The following is a 7,502-nucleotide window of genomic DNA, read 5'->3' as shown; positions in this document are numbered from 1 at the left end:
GAAAAGAGGTGGTGGTGATGGTGGAGGGCACTTGAGGGGAAGAGCACTGGGTGTTGTATGGAAAACAATTTGACAATAAAATATTATGGAAAAAAAATAAATGCATTTTAAAGTGAAAAAAAAAAGTTTTATTTATATTGAGAGATGGAGAACAAGTGGGGGTGGGGAGGAGGGGGGAGAGAGAGAGAGAAAGAAAGAGAGCGAGCGAGCGAGAGAATCCCTGCACGCTGTCAGTGCAGATCCTGGATGCAGGGCTCGATCCCACAAACTATGAGATCATGACCTGAGCTCGATCAAAGTCACATGCCTCACTGACTCAGCCACCCAGGTGCCCCTCATTTGATGTTGTTTTTCTATCTGAGTTACTATCAAAGCTGAAACTATTTGCCTTTAATCGATGAAATAGAGTCATTTCTCTTTCAGAGTTTATCTTGACTCTACTCAACCTTAAATTCTTCAGAGTTCATTAAACTTGGGTCTTTTTAGTGGGGAGAGCCGTTCACCGAGGCAGACTAACTGCTACAGAACTTCTAAAACACTGAGATGGTCGTCAGCCGCGGTGTTAGGGAAATGGAATTGGTGGGCGCTGCTGCGATTTTATAGTATTTCCTACTTTATTACTGGAATTGGCAGGTTATGTTAGCATCATCTCATTTGCTGATTTTCTTAGGCTTGCTGTTATTTTGTTTAGGAAGGGAGAAGGGAAAAAATACTAAATTAAAAACACATTTGTTACTTTTGTAGGGTGATTTTTTTTATGTGATTTTATGTGAAAGGTTGACAATGAAGGAGTAAACTTTTGGAAAATTTATACCTCGAATCCTGTTTTATAAACTGTTTTATTGAGATATAATCCAAATACCATAAAATCTATCCTTTAAGAGTATAAGATTTGGTGGATTTTAGGGTATTAACAAGGTGTGAACCCATCACCGTGGTCTAATCCTGGAGCCCTTGGATTACCTTCAGAAGAGCCCCCTCCCCTCTCCCCGTGTCCTCTACCTAGCTCCCAACTGCCAGTCTACTTCCTGCTCTGACTGTTTTTAAAAGTCTTAGGGGATGTTTACTGTGATGCGTTTGTAAAAGCTCTCCGTATGAGTAATTTTTAGTAAATTAAATCTAAATGGAATAACCAGGCTTCGAAAAAGCAGGCTGAAAGATCAGTGATTCCATGAGTCACTTATTAGGTCAAAATGTCTTAAAAAAAAAACAAACAAACCAAAAAACCCAGTAGGGATTCTTTGAACTTGTGTATTTCTGGTCCTCGGTCCTCTCCAAGCACTTACTGAAAAAAGCAGACTTCACCGCACAGACGTAAGGCAGCGAAGTCCTTGCCGGCTGCTGTGGACGGGGCGTTAAATGAGGTTAGAGGACAAACCTGATTTCCTGCTTCAGGTCCCATGTAGGGGCAGTAAAACAAGTGTTTTATAGTTGATATTTAACATTTTATTTAATGTATAACATAGAGCACATGTAAAGGTATACTCAACCACTCATGTGATTCCTAGGCCATTAGGGTTTGGACCTCAAAGGAGTTCACTTACCACCACCAGAATCGAGGACACTTTACCCCCTTTTTATCGTAAAACATTTCAGCATCCAAAAGGAGAGAGAATAGTAAAAGAATTTCCGTGAATCCATGGCTCACTCGTCTGTATTCCGGAAAAAAAAAAAAACCCCTCCGTACCATTAACAGAGCTAAAAAAATGAGCAGTAATTCTTTAATATAGAGAAAGGCCAGTCGATACTCAGATTTCCCTGCTTGTCTCACACTTTGTTTTACCGGATATATGCATTGCAATTGGTTCATCTGTCTGTTTCTCTTATCTGTAGGCTCTTCCTCCTCATCCTTCTATTTACCTTCTCCCCGTGTTAATTACTAAGTGAGGAGGCTGGGTGTTGTCCTTGCAGAGTTCCCTACATTGTGGCTTGTGCTGGTTGCCCCCGTGGGTGGTCAGTTATTAACATGTTCTCTGTCCTCTCTTTCCCCTGTATTTCCTGTAAACTAGGAGCTGGGTCTTGAGGCTTCATCAGACCTAGCTTCGATTTTGCAGGAAGAAGGCAAAAATGAAAAAAAAAAATCCTTATTGGGTGGTAGTGGGTAGTTTTAATGAGAGTTTTATTTGTGGGGGGGGGCGGGAGGGGGGCGGTTGGCTGTTTCTTTTTCGCTGATGTTAAGCATTCATTGATGATCATGGTTTAGAATCTGGTATTTTATTATACAGTTCATTACATGATGCAAAATGATGACATTCTAATTATATACTTTTTTGGTTTTGTTTTTTGAGAGAAAACGTTATACATTTATAAACAGGGGAGGGGCAGAGGGAGAGGAAGAGAGTGAGTCCCAAGCCTGATGCAGGGCTCAGTCTCAGGACCATGAGATAATGACCTGAGCCAAGATCAAGAGTTGGATACTTCACTGACAGAGCCACCCAGGGACCCCAAGTCCTTTGTTCTTTAAGGATAGTCTGTAAGAGAAATGTCCCAGCATCAGCTTCTCAACCCTGAGTTAATGCAAGATAAGCAGGAAAAATCATGGATTCTTGTCATCAGTTTTTAGATGAATGAAAAATGACCATTAGTCATTTCAGACTGATAATTCAGTCTTCAGATTTTTAATATTTGATGTGTTTCATTTACACAGTTTTAAAATCTCTAATGAAATTAAAGCTTTCTCCTCTCTGGGGCACCTGGGTGGCTCCATTGGTTGAATGTCCGACTTCGGCTCAGGTCATGATCTCGTGGTTCATGGGTTCAAGCCCCACATCGAGCTCTGTGCTGACAGCTTGGAGCGTGGAATCTGTTTCAGATTCTGTGTTTCCCTCCCTCTCCCCCTCCCTGGCTCACTCTCTGTCTCTATCTCTGAAAAATAAACATTAAAAACATTTAATAAATAATTTTTTCTCATCTCTGACCAAATGGGAGTGTCCCCAGATTGGCCCTTGAACCCATGCCCCACAGTCCCACAGGCTGTTCCTGCCGAGGACACGCGGGAGCATCAGCCCAGCTCCTCCTGTCCGGTCCGCACCTGCAGTCGCCATTTCTCTAAAGCGGCCTCGTCCATTTGTGTGCGAGAAGGGCGCAGGGCGCTAGAGAAGCTGGCTGTTCCCAGATGGGTCTCTGTGTCCGAGCTGCCTCTGTAGACAGATTCAGGCAATGTGTGTATATGTGTTATGTGTAGATGTGTATTCTTTTAAATAATAAAAGATGTCAGGACTTTATACTAAAGTTTCTAATGCAAATTTAGGATTACAGGTGTTATGTATTTTTTTTGATTTTATGTTTCCATCTCCTTTTCCTTATAGTGAAAATCTTATAATGCCTGCCCTCATCAATATAATTGCTTGTCGACATTGTAATGCTGATGTTACTGCTACACTGAGAGACTCCAATGGAATTTGATACTTGCGTTATTGTTTTATTGTCCTGAGGGTCCACGCCCCTGGGAACACACAGCCCCGTTACTGTGAAATCCCATAGGATAGCTCCTCTCTCTGCAAGTGCTGCCAGCTTGAAACTCCAGATCATTTGTTTCGTTTCATTTTACGTTTTTAAAGCTTAAAAAACAACCACCCAGTCTTGCTTCAGTATTAAGCAAAATGTGCACATCGTTCCAGGCTTAAAATCTAAAAAAAGTTAAAGTACAGAAATGTTTCTCTCCCTGCCTCTTCTACTGTACCTTCCTTTCACCAGAGGAAGCCCGTTTTTGTTTTCTGTAGTTTTTTTTTTTTCCTTGCCCTTGTAAAATCTGAGCCCTTCTCTCCATCTGTTCTCCCTCCCCTCTGGGAGGGAAGCAGGAATGCACCTGTGCACCGTTTTTGCTGCTTGCTGTTTCATTGAAACGCTGGTCTGGAGAACAGAGGAGTACAGAGACACCACATCCTTTTGTGTTGAGTCTCCGGAAGTGTCCCTGGATCTCTCCGGAAGTGTCCTAGGGTCTCCGGAAGTGTCCCTGGGTCTCCGGAAGTGCCCCTGGGTCTCTCCAGAAGTGTCCCTGGGTTTCTGGAAGAGTCCCTGGGTCTCCGGAAGTGTCACACAGACACTTGAAGCTATAATGCCAGCCTTCCTCAGCCTTCCTTCCCAGGTGGACCAGATCCTTACTCTCCTTAGCGTTTGTGTTTCTACAGGAATGCTCTTTAGGCATGTTTGTTTTCAACTTCCTGATGCCCGATAGTACGTATTTTTAATTAACTTCGTGTAGAATCCACTCATTTCGCAAATATTTATTTATTGAGCATACTTTTTGCTCCGATCTCTTCCTAGGCCTCGAAAGTTCACACTGATGTCAGTGAGCCAGCAAACAGCTTTTCTTCATAGAGCTTCTGTTTAGCCAGCAGCACAGACAGACAAAAAGACTATGTAAACCCCATAGCTCACTACAAGGTGAGAAGGCCTTACAGAAATAAAATGGAGAGTGGGGAGAGGAAGGACCGTTTGTGTAGGAATTAAAAATACAACAGTGTCATTAGGAACAAAAACTGTATTTTCTGGCTTTTTTGTTTTGCTTTTGTTTTGCTAACACAGCATTTGGATAGGCACACAATCCTTAACAAGCTGTTGGTTTTTGATTACAGACATGTAGCAATCCAGGAACTCTGACCCATTCATTCTTAGCTATCCTGGACATTGGTACGTGCAGGAAATGGATTTCCTGCTCTTTGCTTTTCATTGTAGAAACTAAGGCGCTGCACTTCCGGTCTGAAACTAGGACTGACGTGTCCCACCTGCCTCTCCCTGAGGCTGCAGGTCGGACGTCAGACACATACTAGTATGTCCAGTAAGTGAAGCTTTGATGAGTGAGAGCATCAAAGTTGTAACTTTGATGGAAGTTGTAACTTTTCTGCTTCATAAACCCAGTGTTCTTGTTTGCGTATCTTCTGCATTTGCGACATTGGTACCCGGTTAAACCTTGGAGAGTATAACCCAGACAGGCCTCTGTGGCGATGATTTTAAGGCCGTTAGAGATGCAGAGTGCTTTTTGGAACCCCTACCACATTTCATCGGTTCTCAGGTTTTTGTTTTAACCTCACGGGGCGGGGCATGGCCAGCAGATGGCTGATGGGCGCCTGTCACTGACACAGAGTGGAAGACGCACCCCGATACAGGGAGGTTAGCAAGTGAACGTGATGATTATTTAAATAGAGAATACGCAGATTTTACTGCATAAGTGAATTTTGATGTAGTTTAAAAACTATCCCAGTGAGGTTTCTGAAGCTCTGTTCTGGGAAAAGAAAAAAAGAGAAAGTGAGTATTTTTTTCTCTAAAGTTCAAGTTTGGGTTTAAATAAGCCCTTTGTAGGACACACGTGAGAGCCTGTTTGGTGGATGAGCTGGCTGGCCTGTCTCCGGGGATTCTCCTTAGTGTTGCCAGCGGGGGGACATTAGATGACAGGCGGAGCAAGCACCAGATGCGGTCAGGGCCCCTGCGCACACTTGGCATTTCCTTCTCGGTGAGCAGAACGGCCGTTTCCCACGGGAGTGTGTTTGTGGCAGTTTTGAATTCTACCTTCCGAGCCCACGGTGGCACATACGCCTTGCTTTGTGGGACACGCTGACCCAGTGGGAGGAGTTGATCAGGGGTCACTGTCATCTGGTCTCCCTGCTGAATCAGAAAGTACTTTGTAGTAAAACAGTTCAGAACATTGGTCCAGGAAGATGTTAGATGCTGTTCTCTTTACCAAAAGTGGGGTGAATGTTTTCAGCCAAATATCATAGTACATTTTAAGAATGCAAATTTCTGTCTGTGGATCTACAATATTTTTGATTAGGGAGATTGATTCTCTTTTGAAAAGTATCAAAGATGTTGGGAGATAAAAAAAAAAAACTGAAATTGTTGCCTGTCTTATCTTGGGGATAAGAAGTAATCCCAAAAAATGCCGATGGCCCTCATCGGTATTACCCAAAACATACTATTTGATATTTCAGAAGATTACTAGGTGATGACATTCTGGCATTTATGACAGTACTGATTGTTACTCTTAATAGTACCTTTCGTTCATAAGGAAGCTTAGGACCATTCAGTTGTCCTTCTGAACATTTTTGCTACTTTAGAGAGAATTAACGCTACTAGTGTGAAAAATTTTGTAAGTTCTTATCAGGGCAAAGGATCCAGATATGACCATGCAGCATAGCTCCCTTGTCTTTTTTTTTTTTTTAGTTTTACCTATTTATTTTAAGTAATCTCTATACCAAGTGTAGGACTCAAACTCACGACCCTGAGATCAGGAGTTGTGTGCGCTTCTGACTGTGCCAGTCAGTGTCCCCCTCCTCCCTCAAAGCATTGGTATCTTTAATTATAAAGCCGGAATGATAAAACCTCTTAACAGGGTCGTCGTGGTGTTGGAATCCAAGCCTGTATGTTAAGGACTTGATGCCATATGTCACATGTTTCTGTGGCTATGATTTAGTATTGTTCCCATTTAATACCCGCATAACTGGATTTGTAAATAATTTAACACTTCTCTGGATTGCGTGACCAAATAGTACATGTGGATCATTTTAAGTGTTCAGAATCAGAATTGAGTTTCATTATTGTTGAGAGGCACTATTAATTATTCTAGGAAATGGTAAAAATCCATATTGGTGAAATATGTTTTTAAAATTCCAACATCTTGTGCTGAACACTTTTTTGGCTCTTCTAAAAAGAAAGAATCTGGGTTTCTGTTGTTAGTGTTTGCTTGCTTATTAATTTTACCTCTGCTGATGAAGTCAGTAAGACGAGAAACTAATTAAGAGTTTCATGTAGTGACTTGAATTTTGAGGTTTTATTGCTGTTCCTCTGAAGACAGGTGACCAGAGCTGTAAAATTAAGGAAGGATCCTCTTGGGAAGGCTAGATTTTCCTTCTCTGTTTTATATTCTGGAAACAGTGATGGGAGTAATAAAATATATCTGGAAATTTCACCAGAAATGTTGAGCGATGCCCACAGACTTCATTAGGATTTTTAGTATGTTAATGAGGGCCACACCTGCCAGGCACCTGGGGTTTGTACTTAGTACGCCATGTAAGTTTCTAAACACCTTAAGGTAACTTGGTTCTGTTGTAAAATTCTCAAATGCCAGTCAATCTGTGGGGGGGGGGGGGGGGCGTTGGTGGAGCTTGACCACTGGGGTTGGGTACTGCCCTGGAGAAAGGAAGATGCCCTCGAGCCCAGATCATAGACCGTCACCGTCAGCATGAAGTTTGGAGACCACTCCTGTCTCTTTCTTACAAGCCTTATTACATAAAACCCAGTTTGGTTGTGATGCTGGGGAGGGGAGAGAGGGGACGGGGCAGCTTGGAGGACAATAGGAGGTTAGGTGTCAGGAGGTGCTGGGTTAAGGTGAATGAAGCACATACAGGTGGAAGGGTGTTCTCTCCAGGCGGAACATTAAAGAAAGGAGGAGGCGTGCAGGAAGACAGAGACGGGGCCTTGGTGGTGGCTTCCCACGTGGCAGGCAGCACTGGGCTTTGTTCCTGGCGGCCCAGGAGCGGGGGAAGTAGCCCGGCCACGTCTCCGCC

The 7,502-nt window shown here is 43.0% G+C and overlaps 1 protein-coding gene across 1 annotated transcript in view; it reads left to right on the top strand.

The window, feature by feature from the left end:
- The window catches only part of TRIO (trio Rho guanine nucleotide exchange factor), a 197,873-nt gene that overhangs the window by 1,991 nt on the left and 188,380 nt on the right, over positions 1-7,502 (top strand).

This window comes from Suricata suricatta, chromosome 6, assembly GCF_006229205.1.
Source record: "Suricata suricatta isolate VVHF042 chromosome 6, meerkat_22Aug2017_6uvM2_HiC, whole genome shotgun sequence".
Taxonomy (NCBI): Eukaryota; Metazoa; Chordata; class Mammalia; order Carnivora; family Herpestidae; genus Suricata; species Suricata suricatta.
Note: the sequence above shows the minus strand (reverse complement) of the source record. Positions and strands in the feature narration are given on the sequence as shown.